The following is a 16,281-nucleotide window of genomic DNA, read 5'->3' as shown; positions in this document are numbered from 1 at the left end:
TGGCACTGAATCAAATGGTGGATGATGAATGGAGGCGAAATAACCACCATGCGCCCGGAATCGTTCAACTCAAGTCATTAGCAAGTAATTACAGAGCTGTCTCAGAAGGTTGTTGTCAGGAAAGCCACGTGCCAATTGACCAGCAGTGGCAAGATTAGATGGTGATATCAGGACTGACCCAGGATGTATAACTGGTAAAATTAACAGTTGTGGTCTGCAAATTGCCCAAATTCAAAATATTGTGTCATTTATCAAATATTTGGGTATATATTAAGGGAGCACAGGTATTCATAACTTATATGTAAAATATCCTTGTAATAAGTTATAATAGCTATGACGTTAGCACAGAAGAAATATAATTAATAGGTGAATACAGTATATGAATTTTGAGTTTGATAAGATATGTTACAAACTTGACTTCTAAATAGAATAGATTTTATTCTAAGCTCTCTGAAATCTAATTCCAGGAAATTATTTCAGGCAAGGTCAATGTCTATAATTTAAAAATTCAAACCACTTCCAAGAAACTGGCTGGAAAATGTCCCACGCCTTTACTTCATTAGAAATATTTTCATTTCCCAGGGAATGTTACTCTCTTCCTCCTACTCCAGTTGCTGGGCTGTGGCCAGAGAAAGAGAAATCATCATCCTGATTCTCAAGTTGCTTACAATATAAAGAAGAGATTGTCAAGACCACCACTGGAGTACAGCTCAGATGTAAAATAGAGACAAACAGCATTCAATGGGGGAAAAACAGAACAAGTATGATCAGGGACAACAAGAAAAGTGTTAAAGCCTGGGCAGTGTCCTATGTCTGTAATCGCAGGAGGATCTCAAATTCAAGGCCAACCTCAGCAACTTAGTGAGGCTCTAAGCAATTTACCCAGACCCTGTGTCAAAATAAAAAGGGCTGGGGTTGTGGCTCCGAGGTTAAGCAGCCCTGGGTTCAATCCCCAGTACCAAAAAATAAAATAAGAAAGATGTTAAGAGATGATCCTATTGAGCTTTTTGTAATTAAAGACAGAGATACGAATCGGTAAAGAAGTCCATTTTAGGAAGAGAAAATGAACAAAGACAGGGGATAGGAATGTGCAAAAATATATTTGGTTAAAACACACACACACACACATAGAAATCAAAGTAGGACAGGTAATTGGGAAACAGGTTAGAAAGGGGGTGATGAAACTACGTTGGAAAGCTTTGACTGCCAAGCTAGGGAGTTCATTTTGTAGGTAATGGGAGCCCAGAAAAACTTTAAAGCTAGGGAGAAATCCCATCAGAACTGTAATTTAGAAAGACAATTGGAAGAAGGGAAAAAAAAAAAAGGTAATTGGAACCTGGTGCAGTGGTACACAGCTGTAAGCCTAGCGACTTGGGACACTGAAGCAGGAGGATTGCAAGTTCAAGACCAGCCTCAGACTTAGTGAGACCCTGTCTCAAAAAATAAAATAAAATAAAAAAGGCTGGGGATGTAGCTCAGTGGCAAAGCACCCCTGGATTTAATCCCTGATACCAAAAGAAAAAAAAAAAAAAAAACTGGGAAGGAAATCAAAGATGAATTGCCAGAGACCAGAGACTGAAAGCCAGGTAAATAATTAGGTGAGTGAAATAATCAGGTGAGAAGAAAGAATGCCTGATCCAGGACAATGGTTTCAGAAGACAGAAGGAAGAGGATAGATTTGAAAGAGTTTGGAACTAGGAAAAATTCAGCTGTTTCATTTGAACTCACAAGTCTAGTGGTGCATACCACTAATCCAAGCTACTCCGGAGGTTGAAGCAGGAGGATTATAAATTGGAAGCCAGCCTGGCAACTTAGTAAGACTCTGTCTCAAAATAAAAATTTAATAAAGGGGGTTGGGAGTATGGCTCAGTGTAGAGCACCCCTCAGTTAAATCCCTAGAACCATAGTACATACACACACACACACAAAAAAAAAAAAAAAAAAAAAAAGAAAGAAAGAAAAAAAAATTGAGGATATAACTTAGTGCCCACAGCCCTTGGTGCAATCCATAGTAACCACAAAAAAATAAAAGAAATGGATTAATAGGACGGTAGAGCTGGAAGAGGATTACAGGCCATCTTCTTAACTCCCTCATTTACAGAGAGTACTTTGATTTATTCACCTGGTAACTGTGTTAGGTTCTTGGAGATAAACCAATAATAAGACACAGATCCTATTTTTAAAATGCTATGTTCAAATAATCATTGAGAGTGCTGTCCTTCTGCAGTCCTCCCAAATTAGTGTTATCTTCTGAGTTTTCCTTCTCTGAATTCTCCCACCTGTTCTTCCTTGTTCTACTGCCACAATCCTAACTCCAATTCACTTCAGACAAGCAAGGAGATGGGCCTGCGGGTCCACACCTGTAATCTGGGCTACTTGGAAGACTGAGGCAGGAGTCCAATTTCAAGGCCAGCCCAGACAATTTAGAGAGAACCTGTCTCAAAATAGAATTTTTTTTTCTTCTGATACCAGCTCTACCACTGAGCTATGTGTCCCCAAGCAGTGAGAGAAGGCAGGTGCTATTAAGGTCTCCTGTGCAGCGTCCCCATCCTGTCTCCCTCTCTTACCACTGTCCTGCATCCAGTTATTTTCACCCCATGTTAAATAATTCTGAAATATTGTTCCCTGAATATTTTATGCTTTCTTATGCCTGTGTGTCTGTGCATTCTAGGCCCTACCAGTGAGCTACATCCCCAGTCTCTCTGTCTTGCATTCATTACCTTCCACTTCTCACCTGAGTTAGAGACCATGAGTTAGTTGAAGACAGGAACAGAATCCTTAATTTCTATATCCCTAGCAACTACCACAAAAATGTTTATTCAATAACTGAATGAATTAATAAATACAAATGCATGAACTTCAAAAATTTATTGCTGCTGGATGAGGTGGCTGTAATCCTAGCTACTCGGGAAACTGAGGCAGATGGGATCGCAAGTTTAAGACCAGCCTGGGCAAATTAACAAGACCTTGCCTCAAATTTTTAAAAAATTCAAAAGGGGGCTGGGGTTGTGGCTCAGTGGTAGAGCACTTGCCTAGCAAATGTAAGGCACTGGGTTCGAACCTCAGCACCATACATAAATAATTTAAAAAGCTTCATCAACAACTAAAAGAGATTTTTTTAAAAAATGATAAAAAAGGTTGGAGATATAGTTCAGAGGTAGAACACTTGCCCAACATGTTCAAGGCCCTGAATCCAATGGCAGTACTGCAATAAATAAGTAAATAATTCCTATAGATCTCCCCCAAAGAAATTGAAACCTGGCAGAGGATATAACAGTGCTGTCCAATATGCTTGAGACCCTAGGTTTGCTCCCCAGCACTGAAAAAAAGATACCGAAATCCAAAGGATTAAAACTTTCATGAACCTGATTTTTTGGCTGTGGCTCTTTGCCAGGGCAACTATGAATTTTAAGAGATCATTCTCTTTTTAGTCCTTATACAAATTTTTTCTTTTTCTTTTTTTCTTTTCTGGTGATCCTGGAAATCCAACCAAGGGCCTTAGGTACTGTACCACTGAACTACACCCCCAGCCCCTGGTACAAATCTTTGAGGAGGCCTCACTTTCTAGAGAGACCAAAGTTTCTGGTCAAACCAATGTGTCCCGTAACTGTTTAGTAATAAATTCTTTAGAATTATTTCACTTAAATTATCACTTGAACACAATAAGAAAGTGAAGATTTCTCTTCTTGGATAACCAGTTTTAATAATGGTTACATTTATTGAATCTTGTTATATAACATGTATTTATTTGATGTGTCTTAGAAATTCAATTCAACTAATTCAATCTGCACAACTGTTAAGGTAGGTATTCTTTCACCCTCAACCCACTTGTGAAAAACTGAGGTACAGAATCATTAAAAAATATATTCAAAGTTTCAGAGCTAGTAAGTTCTAGAGCCAGGACCCAAGGCACCAAAAGTCAGAATTTGTACCTTTTTTTTTTGCGGGGGGGGGCATGTACTGGGGATTGAACTCAGGGGCACTCAACCTCTGAGCCACATCCCCAGCCCCATTTTGTATTTATTTAGATGTAGGGTCTCACTAAGTTGCTTAGCGCCTCACTGTTGCTGAAGCTGGATTTGAACTTGCAATTATCCTGTCTCAGCCTCCCTAGCACCTGGGATTGATTACAGGGGTGCGCCACTGCACCCAGCTATGCACTATGCATTATGTTGTTACCTCCTAAGAACCCTTTTTTTTTTTTTTTTTTTTTTTTTTTTAGGTACTGGGAAGCATTGAACCCACTGAGATACATCCCCAGCCCTTTTTATTTTTTATTTTAAGACAGTGACTCACTATCTTGCTAAGGGCCTCACTAAACTGCTGAGGCTGGCCTTGAACTTGTGATCCTCCTACCTCAGACTCCCAGATTGCTGGGATTACAGCTGTGTGCCACCACACCTGGCACAAGTACTCCTAAAATGACTCTTTGCTACCGTTTTATTACCACACTGTTTAGGAAATTCTAATTAATTATAATTCTAATTTCCTCATGGAAAATAACATTCAATTGACTTCTGAGTCCTGAACTTTCAAATTGTGTTTAGTTGGTCATTAAAGTATAATAAATATATGCATGTAAAATGTTACATGGAGGCAAAAAAGAAACAAAATAGGTTTCCACTCATTTTAATTAAGCAATTATTGAGTGCTTACCAAATGCAAAAAACATCATATTGAAGTCAAGAGAGGATATACAGGAATAAAACACTGTATTGCCTACAACAAATTTAAGGGCTGGAGATGTGGCTCAAGTGGTAGCGCACTTGCCTAGCCTGCATGAAGCATGGGGTTGATTCTCAGCACCACATAAAAACAAAATAAAGATATTGTGTCTACCTAAAACTAAAAAATAAATATTTTTAAAAAATTATAATCTTGGGGCTGGGGATGTGGCTCAAGCGGTAGCGCGCTCGCCTTGCATGCATGCGTGCGGCCCGGGTTCGATCCTCAGCACCACATACAAAGATGTTGTGTCTGCCGAAAACTAAAAAATAAATATTTTTTAAAAAAAATTCTCTCTCTCTCCTCCCTCTTTCTCTTTCTCTCTCTCTCTCTCTCTCTCTCTCTCTCTCTCTCTCTCTCTTTAAAAAAAAAATTATAATCTTGAAGGGGAAATTTAAAAACTGGGAAGCCAAGCCTGCTGATACACATCTGTAATCCCAGTAACTGGGGAGGCTAAGGTGGGAGAATTGCAAACTCAGCCTGTTAAATGTTTTAATAGAGGTACAGACACAATGCTAGGGGAATAATAACAGGAGGGATTATTTCCCAAACAAGAAAGGAATAGTATTTTTAGAATTTGTGTTGGATAGAAATTCAGAGGGGGGAATTTTACAGGGAAAACAATTTGAGGTACAGCAAAAGAGAATGAGCAAGTGTAGGCATTGAATAAAACCACAGGTGGCCAATGTCTGGACTAGGCCTCTGCACTAGACCCAGACAACCAGTCTGGAAATCAAAATGGAATCACCCATTGCTAAAGTTGCACCTCACCAAACCAGAACTAAACTGTTTATCTGACCATCCAGGACACCAAGAGAAATGAGAAAGCCAAATTTCTCATCCAGACCAGTTTCAAATAGCATGATAATAAAGTTCCCTGTACCTTATTTCTTACACACAAAAAAATGTAACCCAAAGTAACCTGTCAGCCAGTTATTTTCCTCTTATTTTGTCTCCACCTTATCTTACAAGGAAAGTAGTTTTGAAATTATCAATCCACTTTTCATTGTTTCTGCTTTTTTCTAACTTTGTCTATAAAATCCTTTTCTGCTCAGTTGATCAGAACACTTACTCTATTTTATGGAGTGAAGTGTTGTCTGATTCTAGAATTGAAAATAAAATCCATTAAGATGTTTAAATTAAATTGCTGTACCTGGGCTCAGTGGTGCACACCTGTTAATTCCAGTGACTTGGGAGGCAGAAGCAGGAGGATCATAAATTTGAGAACAGCCTCAGCAATATAACAAGACTCAGTCTCAAAAAATAAAAAGGACTGGAGATGTGGCTCAGTGGTAAAGTATTGCTGGGTTCAGTCCCTGGTACCAAAAGAAAAAATTAAAAAGTAAATTGTTAGGCAAATTTTAAAAACAATAGTAAGATACTAGAGAATAGTATTGACCAAATTATATTGTTATATTGTATGTGCATATATATATATATATGTAACAATGAATCCTGCCATTATGTACAATTAAAATGCACCAATTAACATAAGGAAAAAAAATTGCTGCATTAGTTCATGGGAGGAAGAGGTGAAGTTAAACCTTATTGTGAAAAAACTTAAAAGCTATGGAGAAGGAATTGCACTTGCTTTTTATTTTATTTTGATACAGGGGATTGAATTCAGAGGCACTTGATCACTGAGCCACATCCCGGCCTTATTTTGGATTTTATTTAGAGTCAGGGTCTCTCTGAGTTGCTTAGCACCTCGCTGTCTGAGGCTGGCTTTGAACTCGCAATCCTCCTATCTCAGCCTCCCAAGCCACTGCAATTATAGGTGTGCGCCATTACGCTCAGCTGTACTTGCTTTTTTGACAACAGTTGAAAAGAAAAGAACACCCTGGCATGGTGGTGCATGCCTCTAATCTCAGTGATTTGGGAGGCCAAGGCAGGAGGATCACAAGTTCAAGACCCCAAGATCTCACTAAATTGCCCTAAGTCAGTAATTTAGTGAGATCCTGCCTCAAAATAAAAAGGGTTGGATGTGACTCAGTGGTAAAGTGCCTCTGGGTTGAATCCTCAGTTCCAAGAAAAAAAAGGAAAAATGGTTGTATTGGAGTAATTTATTACTTCATTAATCTGGCCACTGTGGCACTTGGCTATAAATCCCAACAACTCAGGGGACTAAATAAAAAGTTTGAGGCCAGCTTCAGCAATTTAAGGAGACCCTGAGCAACTTAGCCAGATCCTGTCTCAAAATAAAAAGGGCATCCCTGGGTTCAATCCCCACTACCGAAAAATAAAAAGAAATAATGTAAAATCTGTTTAAAAGATGAAATATATGATGAACCCAGCCTAATTCCATTTTGATTGGGAGCCATCTTGTCCCAAAGTCATGAAAAGTTCATTGCTGTTTTACTATAAAATACTAAGATTTCTATTTGGTCTAATCACACTCTGATGTTTAAACTTGTTTGGAATTCCTGCCCACGTTCTGAACTCCACCCCATGCTCTGGCTCTCCTTGACCAGATAACAACTGTCTCTGAAACCTCAGCAGTGCCTCATGAATTCTGATGTTGGAATCTGAACTTACTCCCTATTAAGCCATGTAGATCATTAATCTGCTATCTGCCTTTGTATTACACTTGCCAGAACCCTGTTAGCTGTAAGTCCCCAAGACACCTGCCTTTGTAACTTTTAGTGCTATAAAAACCTCCCTACGCTTAGATCAGATGCTGTTCTCTGGCCGGGCTTTCAGGTGAGGCAGTCGTTGGTCAGCCCTTTTGTGTACACAATAAAAGCTTGCTTTAATTTGGTTTAAAATTGGATTCAGTGGTTTCTTTGCAGTGCGGGTTCAACAGTATACAGGGCTGGGGATGTAGTTCATAGTATGGTGCTTGTGTAGCATGCATGAGGCCCTAAGTTCAACCCCTAGCACCACAAACACACACAAACACACACACACACAGAGTCCATATACAAAGAAAGACTCTCAAATAAAAAATAAATCCAGCTAAGCACTTTGGCATACACTTGTGATGCCAGCAACTCCAGAGGCTTAGGCAAGAAAATTGCAAGTTCAAGGCAAGCCTTGGCAATTTAACAAAACTCAGCAAGTTAGCAAGACCCTGTCTCAAAATAAAAGGAACTGGGATATAGCATAGTAGAAAAGGCCCCTAGGTTCAACCTCAATCAAAACAAACAAGCAAGCCATCAAAAAAAAAAAAAAAATCCAAGGGGATAATTATAGTGGGGAAGGAGGACCATCCATAGAGAGATGCTATGACCATAAGACAAGCTCTCAATAAAAATATTTTTCTATTAGAGAATGGAATGAAAGAGGCTACGGAGTACCAGGTTTGAGGAAATGGAATAAAGGGGTGATGTGACCTTGTAGTAGAACAGATAAGGTTTTACCCTGAGGCCTGTGTATGTGCAGGGAGCAGACTTAAGGAGGGTTCTATCCTGCCTCTGGTAAAGAGTGGGCCCTAGTTCAGAGTCCTGGGTAAAGGAAAGAAACTCAACCAAATTTCAGCTAGTAAGCACTTTTGTTCCTTTTGATCAAGAGACAAAACAGTTCAGCTAGTCATGCATGAGCCAAGGAATGGGAATTTGGAATCGCCTCTAGAATTTTTCTGGGTAAATAAGGAAGTCTTATCTAGGTCATGTGAGCACGTGTGAGTCTTATCTAAGTCATGTCCTGAGTCTTATCTAAGTCATGTTGGTATTCCTTGGTAGGAATACCAACTGGTGAAAGGATTTCTTCACTTGCAATGTCAAAAAATAGAGAGGCATTACTTAATACTCAGATTCCTATTAAGGAATAAAAATCCTTGTCTTCTTGGATGTCAAGGGCAAGCTTATTTGCATTTCTATCCAACTCATAAGTTTAGTCCTATAATCTAACATACAACAATGCAGTAATAGGACAAGACTAGTATTTTAAAATTAATTTGGAACATGGCCATTCTGTTCTTTTCAAAACTGTTCTCATTAGAGTAATAATGCCCTGGGCTAGTCACTAAGAATGAAAATGGATGTTGTATGCTAAAATTGTTGTGGGAAAATAGACTGTGCATGGAAGACCTTAGGCAAAGCAAATGAGCTTCAAACCACTGTAGATTCTCTTGGACTTCCATGGGGTTGTCTCAATACACAATACAATTTACAATTTCATAAATTGAAAATGTTGTAAGTCAGCCAGACACAGTGGGCCACACCTATATGGCAATTTAGTGAGATTGTGTCTCAAAACAAAAAAAAAGAGGCTGGGGTATAATTCAGTGGTAGAGCACCCTGAGTTCAATCCTGTGTATGCAGAGGTGTTGGTGGGGGGTGGCATAAGTCAAATATACATTAAATCCACCTCACCTACAAAATATCATAGCTTAACTTCTGCAGTGGGGATTAATTTCCACCATTGTGATTTTGTGGCTGACTAGAAGCTGCAGTCCACTGCTCCCGCCCAGCATTTCCATAAATATTGAATCACATATTGCTAGCCCAGGAAAAGATCAAATTTCAAAATACCGAGTACAGTTTCTACTGAATGTATCTGGCATTAGCATGATAATAAAGTCCAAAAAATCATAAATGAAAACATCACTGAGTCAGGACCTTCTGTAGTTTGTAAACTCTATTTTTTTTTTTTTTTTTCTTGTTCATTTTTGTACTCGGGATCGAACTGAGAGATCGAACCATTTTTGTACCCGGAACAACTGAGTAACATTCCCAGTCCTCTTTTTTTTTTTTTTTTTTTTGATTGATAAGGGTCTGGTTAAATTACTGAGGCTGTCCTTGAATTTGAGATCCTTGGATTGCCAGTTGCTGGAATTATAGATATGCACCACAGTGTTGAAAACTGTAGTTCTAAAGTTACTAATTCAGGATAACAAGTGAAGCGACCTTAGATTTCCTCGATTTGAGGCTAGAAAATGGTGAGTTTTGTTTTTGTTTATTTTGATTTGCAGTACTGGGGTTGAGCCTAGGGCCTTGAAATGTTAGACAAGTACTGGGTTTCATCCCCAGCTCCCTCACATTCTTTAAGTAGTCCATCCTCGATATAAGTAAAAAATCTCCATTAACAGAGGGAAAACATTTGTACATACAGATGGATAAATATCTATTCTATGGAGAAATGACACTCCTGAACAGTTTTTAAGTATATTAATGGAAATGGATTGAATGTGTGCTTGGACACATGCTTGTTAAATCACATTATAAGAGGGCATTATTGGGGCTGGGGTTGTGGCTCAGCGGTAGAGCACTCGTCTAGCACGTGCAAGGAAGGCCCTGGGTTTGATCCTCAGCACCATATAAAAATAAATAAAATAAAAGCATTGTGTCCAATTACAACTAAAATAATATTTTTTTTAAAAAAAGAAAGAGGGAATTGTTTAGGAGTAAGCTCCTATACTAGGCCCCAACAGAGGAGACTTCAGGTCAAAATGGAGTCACCCATGCAGAAGTTCCAGATGAAAAAACTGAAAATAAGTTGTAAACTGACTTGTCCAAAAATCAGCAGAGAGATAATAGCCAAATTTCATAAAAAAGGCCAGTTTTTTTTTTTTTTTTTTTTTTGGTAGTTGTTATTTTGTGTGTGTGTGTGTAAATGAGAGTTTATTGACAAAGACATAAGGTTAAGCTTCACCCAACCCCATGCTCTCCAAGAACAAATCCCTTTAAGAACAAAAGAATGATGAGCATTCTTAGGGCAACACTTACCCCTCCCCCCAGGCGAATTTTAATTAGCGTAATAACGAAGTTCCCTTTTCTTTTTTCTTTTTTGGAATTAGTGTTTGTACTCAAGGGTGCTCTATCACTGAGCTATATTCTCAGTCCTTTTTATTTATTTTGTTTGTTTGTTTTGAGTCAGAATGTAACTAAGCTGCCCAGGCTGACCTTGAATTTGTGATCTTCCTGCCTCAGCCTCCTGAGTTGCTGAGATTATAGGTGTAAGCCACCTCACCTAGTTTGAAGTTCCCTTTTCTTAATCCTATACAAAAAAACTATCTTGAAATAACCCCATGCTAACTAATCAGCTATTTTTCTATTGTTATGTCTCACCATGAAATGATCTATCCACTTTTAATTCTTTTTTTCTGCTTTTTCCAGCATTTTTCTGTTTATAAAACCAAACTTCATAGCTCAGCTCATTGGAACACTTGTTCTTTTTAAAGTATGGATATTATAATTATTAGCAATTATTGATTATACAAAATAGTAGGTTTCAATTGTTGCGGTGGCACACACCTGTAATCCCAGTGACTCAGGAGGCTGAGGCAGGAGGATCACAAGTTTGAGGCTAGCCTCAGCAACTTAGGTGAGACTCTAAGCAATTTACTGAAACCCTGTCTCAAAATAAAAATAAAAAATAAAAGGATTGCGGATATGGCTCAGTGTTAAAAGTGCTCTGGGTTCAATCTCCAGGACCCACCCCTAAAAATAAAAAGAGTTGTTAAAAAAATAATAATAGGGGAGGGGAGCTGGGGATATAGCTCAGTTGGTAGAGTGCTTGCCTTGCATGCACAAGGCCCTGGATTCAATCCCCAGCTCCACCAATAATAATAATAATAATGGTTTCATTTTGACTTTTTCAAAATGTAACATTCTTTGATGTATGGTATCCGCCCTCCCCTGCCCTTCATGCCTTTTCTCTTTCCTAAAGGTAACCCCTTCTACATTCATGTGCTCTTTATTTCCCCCTAAATTCCACATAGGAGAGAAAACATGCAACACTTGTCTTTCTGAGTCTCTCACTTCACTTAATATGATGCTTTCTGGTTCCATCAATTTTCCTGCAAATGACAAAATTATTTTTCTATTATAAAAATAATAGATGTGGGGGCTGGGGATGTGGCTCAAGCGGTAGCGCGCTCGCCTGGCATGTGTGCGGCCCGGATTCCAACCTCAGCACTACATACAAAACAAAGATGTTGTGTCTGCCGATAACTGAAAAATAAATATTAAAATTCTCTCTCTCTCTCTCTCCCCCTCTCACACTCTCTCTTTAAAAAAAAAAAAAAAAAAAAAAGAGAGAGAGACCAAGCTTACTTTAAAAAAAAAATAATAGATGTGTATAGATGCCACATATTGTTTATCCATTCATCTCTTGATGGGCAGCTAGGAGGATTCCTAAAGGTTATTGTGAAGAGTGACTCTATAAAATTGGGGGTACAGGCATGTCTTTTATATGCTGACTTGGACTTCTTCAAGAATATGCCCAGGAGTCCCACAGCTGGATCATATGATAATTCTATTTTTTAGGTTGTTGAGAAACCTCCAAACTGTTTGCTATGCTCAACTAATTTACATAACCTACATTATCACCAATGGTGTGTAAAGGTTCCTCCCCCACACGTTCCCATTCTTACCAGCATTTGCTATTTTTCATTTTTTCATCTTCCTTCCTTCCTTCCTTCCTTCCTTCCTTCCTTCCTTCCTTCTTTCCTTCCTTCTTTCCTTCTTTCCTTCCTTCTTTCCTTCCTTCCTTCCCCCGCTCTCTTTCTTTCTTATTGTCAATGGACCTTTATTTTACTTAGTTGTATGTGGTGCTGAGAATTGAACCCAGTGCCTCACACATGCTAGGCAAATGCTCTAGTGCAGAACTACAACCCCAGCCCCTATTTATATTTCTTTTGAGAAGTATTGTAACAGTGGTCCACTTCGTGCTTTGAATATAGCCCTTGAGGCTTTGCCACTGTGGCTCATTTTTAAGCTTTATTTATTTTTTTACTTTTCTTTTCGCCCTCTCCCCTTCCCTAGCCTGGGGAGAAACAAGATTACTCTTCTTTCCATCCTAAACTGAGTAGTCTATCCTTGAGCAAACATACACCACAGGAATAAATTAGTTCAGACTTCAGGGATGGTGCCACTATCTCTCAAATCACTAAGTGAATTACAACACCCCACCACCCCCACACCACCTGCACACCCAGGACACACCTGGAATGCAACCTTTGAATCACTTTTTTTAAAAAAATATTTTTTTAGTTATAGATGGACACATTGTCTTTATTTTGTTTATTTATTTTTATGTGGTGCTGAGGATTAAACCCAGTGCCTCATACATGCTAGGCAAGCGCTCTGCCACTGAGCCACAACCCCAGCCCTGAATTACCTCTTTTAAAAGCCCTGTCTGCCAGCATGGTGGCGCAGGCCTGTCATCCCAGCAGCTCAGTAGGATGAGGCAGGAGGATCATCAGTTCAAAGCCAGCCTCAGCAATTTAGCAAGTCCCTAAGCAACTCTGGGCGACACTGTCTGTAAATAAAATGCAAAAAAATGGATGAGGAGGGGGCACTGAGGCTGTAGCTCAGTGGCAGAGCACTTTCCTAACATGTGTGAAGCACTGGGTTCGATCCTTAGCACCACTTAAAAATAAAAAAACAAGGCATTCTGTCCATTTATAACTATAAATTTAAAAAAAAATGAGTGGGAATATAGCTCAGTAGTTAAGTGCCCCTGGGTTAAAGCCCTCTCTTCCCTCTGATGGTCAGAATCACAGCCTCTCGGACATGAGTCCCCTATGTTTCTCCTTTGCTAGCAAAGCAATAAAACTTTTTCCTTTTTTCTCAAAACCATGTCTTTAATATTGGATTGATATCAGGAATAAGGACTGAAATTTCAGCATCTCTTCAGATCATTTGCCCATTTATTGATTGGATTACTTTTTTGGTGTTAAATTTTTTGAGTTCTTTATATATTCTGGATATATTCTGGATATTAATCCTCTGTCAGATGAATAGCTGGCAAATATTTTTTCCCCATTCTGTAGATGTCTCTTCACTATTGTTTCTTTTGCTATGTAGAAAGCTTTTTTTAAAATTTGATGTAATCATATTTGTTAATTCTTGCTACTATATCTTGAGCTATTGGAGTCCTATTCAAGAAATTATTGCCAGCTGTGGTGGTGCACACCTGTAATCCCAGCAGCTAAGGAGGCTGAGACAGGAGGATTGTAAATTCAAAGCCACGTCAGCAATTTAAAGAGCCCTAAGCAATTTAACAAGACCTTGTCTCTAAATAAAAAATAAGAAATAGCTGGGGATGAGGCTCCTGGCTGAATGCCCCTGATTTCAACCCCTGGTCCCGGAAAAGAGAGAAATTGTTGCTTGTAGTAGTATCTCAAAGTGTTTTCCTGTGTTTTTGTTCTGAAGGAGACATAGGGATCTAGCATATAAGTGATTTTTGTTCTGCATTTGGTTTTTTGTTGTTGTTGTTGTTTTGTTTTGAGGCTATTTTGAAGGGGATTGTTTTCCTGATTTCTTTCTCATCGAGTTATTTATATAGAAAACCTACCAATTTTTATATATTGATTTTGTATCCTGCTACTTTGCTGAATTTTAAAAAACTTTTTAGGGGGGCTGGGGTTGCGGCTCAGCAGTAGATCACTTGTTTAACACGTGCAAGGTGCTGGGTTTGATCCTCAGCACCACATAAAAATAAGTAAATAAAATAAAGGTATTGTGCCCAACTACAACTAAGGGAAAAAAAAAAAAAAAACCCTGTAGGGTTTTCTAGGTATGGAATCATGTTATCAGTAAACAGGGATAACTTTACCTTTTCTATTTGCATCCTTTTGTCTCTTCCTCTTGCTGATTGCCCTGGCCAAAGTTTCCAGTACTATATTGAATGAGGACATAACAGTGGTCTATCTTATGCTTTGAGCATAGCCCTTGCTGCTCTGCCACTGGGACTTATTTTTAAAAGAATGAGTTTCTTTCTCTTCTTCTCTCCCTCCTCTTCGCTGATCTCAGGGGGAAACAAGATTATCTTTCTTCCCCATTCTTGGCAGAGTTATATGTCCTTGAGCACACACCCACTATAGGAACAAAGCAATTTAGACATTTCGGACCGTACCAGAAGATCTCAGAATTGACTATCTTCCAAATTAACAAGGGAATTACAACTGAGACCATGTGGAATGTAGGCTTTTAATCATCTCTTTAAATACCCCTTTTCACAGGGCACAGTGGCATATGCCTGTAATCCCAGTGGCTCAGAAGACAACAGGAGAATCACAAGTTCAGCAAAGGCAAGGCACTAAGCAACTCAGTGAGACCCTGAATCTAAATAAAATACAAAGTAGAGCTGGGGATGTGGCTCAGTGGTTGAGTACTCCTGAGTTCAACCCCTAGTATTAAAAAAAACCCAAAAAACCCTGTTTCCCTGGGTGATGCACACCTGTAATCTCAGCAGCTCAGGAGGCTGAGGCAGGATGATCAGATTGAAAGTTCAAAGCCAGCCTCAGCAATTTAGTGAGACCCTAAGCAAATTATTGAGACCTTGTCTCAAAATGAAAAATGAAAAGAGGGCTGGTACTGTGGCTCAGTGGTAGAGCGCTTGCCTACATGTGTGAAGCACTAGGTTCGAGCCTCAGCACCACATAAAAATAAAGGTATTGTGTCCATCTACAACTAAATAATAAATAAAAATAAAAAGGGCTGGGGATGTGGCCCAGTGGTTGACCCCCCACCTTCAGTCTCTGGCATAAAAAACAAAACAACAACAACAACAACAACAAAAATTCTGTTCTACCTGATGGGCAAAATCACAGCCTCTGGGACAGAAGTCCCTGTGTGTCTCCTTTGCTGGCAAAACAATAAAAACTTTTTTTTTTTCCTTTTTCTCAAAAGCATGTCCTTGTTATTGGATTGGGATGGAGGACAAGGACCAAGCTTTCAGTGACAATTCCTGGTTTTAAGGAAATGCTTTCAATTTTTCCCTATTCAGTATGACATAGACTATGGGCTAGTTGTATATAACCTTTATTATATTGAGGTATGACCCTTATTCACCTAATTTATTCAGGGTCTTTATCATTAAGTGATATTGAGGTTTTGTTTTAGGTTTTTTTTTTTTTTTTTTTTTTGGTGCTGGGGATTGAACCCAGGGCCTCGTGCATGCGAGGCAAACTCTCCACCAACTGAGCTATAGCCCCAGTCCAACGTTGAGTTTATATTGAAGTTTCTTCCGCATCTATTAAGATGATTGTGTAATTTTTAAAGTTTGATTTTCTTTCTTTGCAGTATTGAGGATTGAATGCAGGGGTGTTTAATCACTGAGCTGCATCCCTAGAGCTTTTTTTGTTTTCTTTTGAGACAAGGTCTTGCCTCCGAAATTGTAGAAGTCTGCCTCAAACTTTTGATTTTCCTGCCTCAGTCTCCTTAGTTGCTGGGATTATAGACGTGCCCCACCTCAGCAGCCTTAATGATTATGTGATTCTTTTTCTTTTTTCTTTTTTTTTTCCTTCTTCTTCTTCTTCTCCTTCTCCTTCTCCTTCTCCTTCTCCTTCTCCTTCTCCTTCTTCCTCCCCCTCCTCCTCCTCCTCTTCTTCTTCTTCTTCTTCTGGTACTGGGGATTGAACTCAAGGGACACTCAACCACTGAGCCACATCTCCAGCCCTATTTGTATTTTACTTAGATACAGGGTCTCTCACCAAGTTGGTTAGCACTTTACTTTTGCTGAGGCTGGTTTTGAACTCATGATGCTTCTGTCTCAGCCTCTCAGCCGCTGGGTTTACAGGTGTGTACCACTGATCCCAGCTTTATTCTTGATTCCATTTAAGTGGTATATTACATTTATTGGTTTGCATATATTAAACCAATCTTACAT

This window comes from Callospermophilus lateralis, chromosome 3 (genome assembly GCF_048772815.1).
Source record: "Callospermophilus lateralis isolate mCalLat2 chromosome 3, mCalLat2.hap1, whole genome shotgun sequence".
Taxonomy (NCBI): Eukaryota; Metazoa; Chordata; class Mammalia; order Rodentia; family Sciuridae; genus Callospermophilus; species Callospermophilus lateralis.
This window is presented reverse-complemented; position numbering follows the sequence as displayed.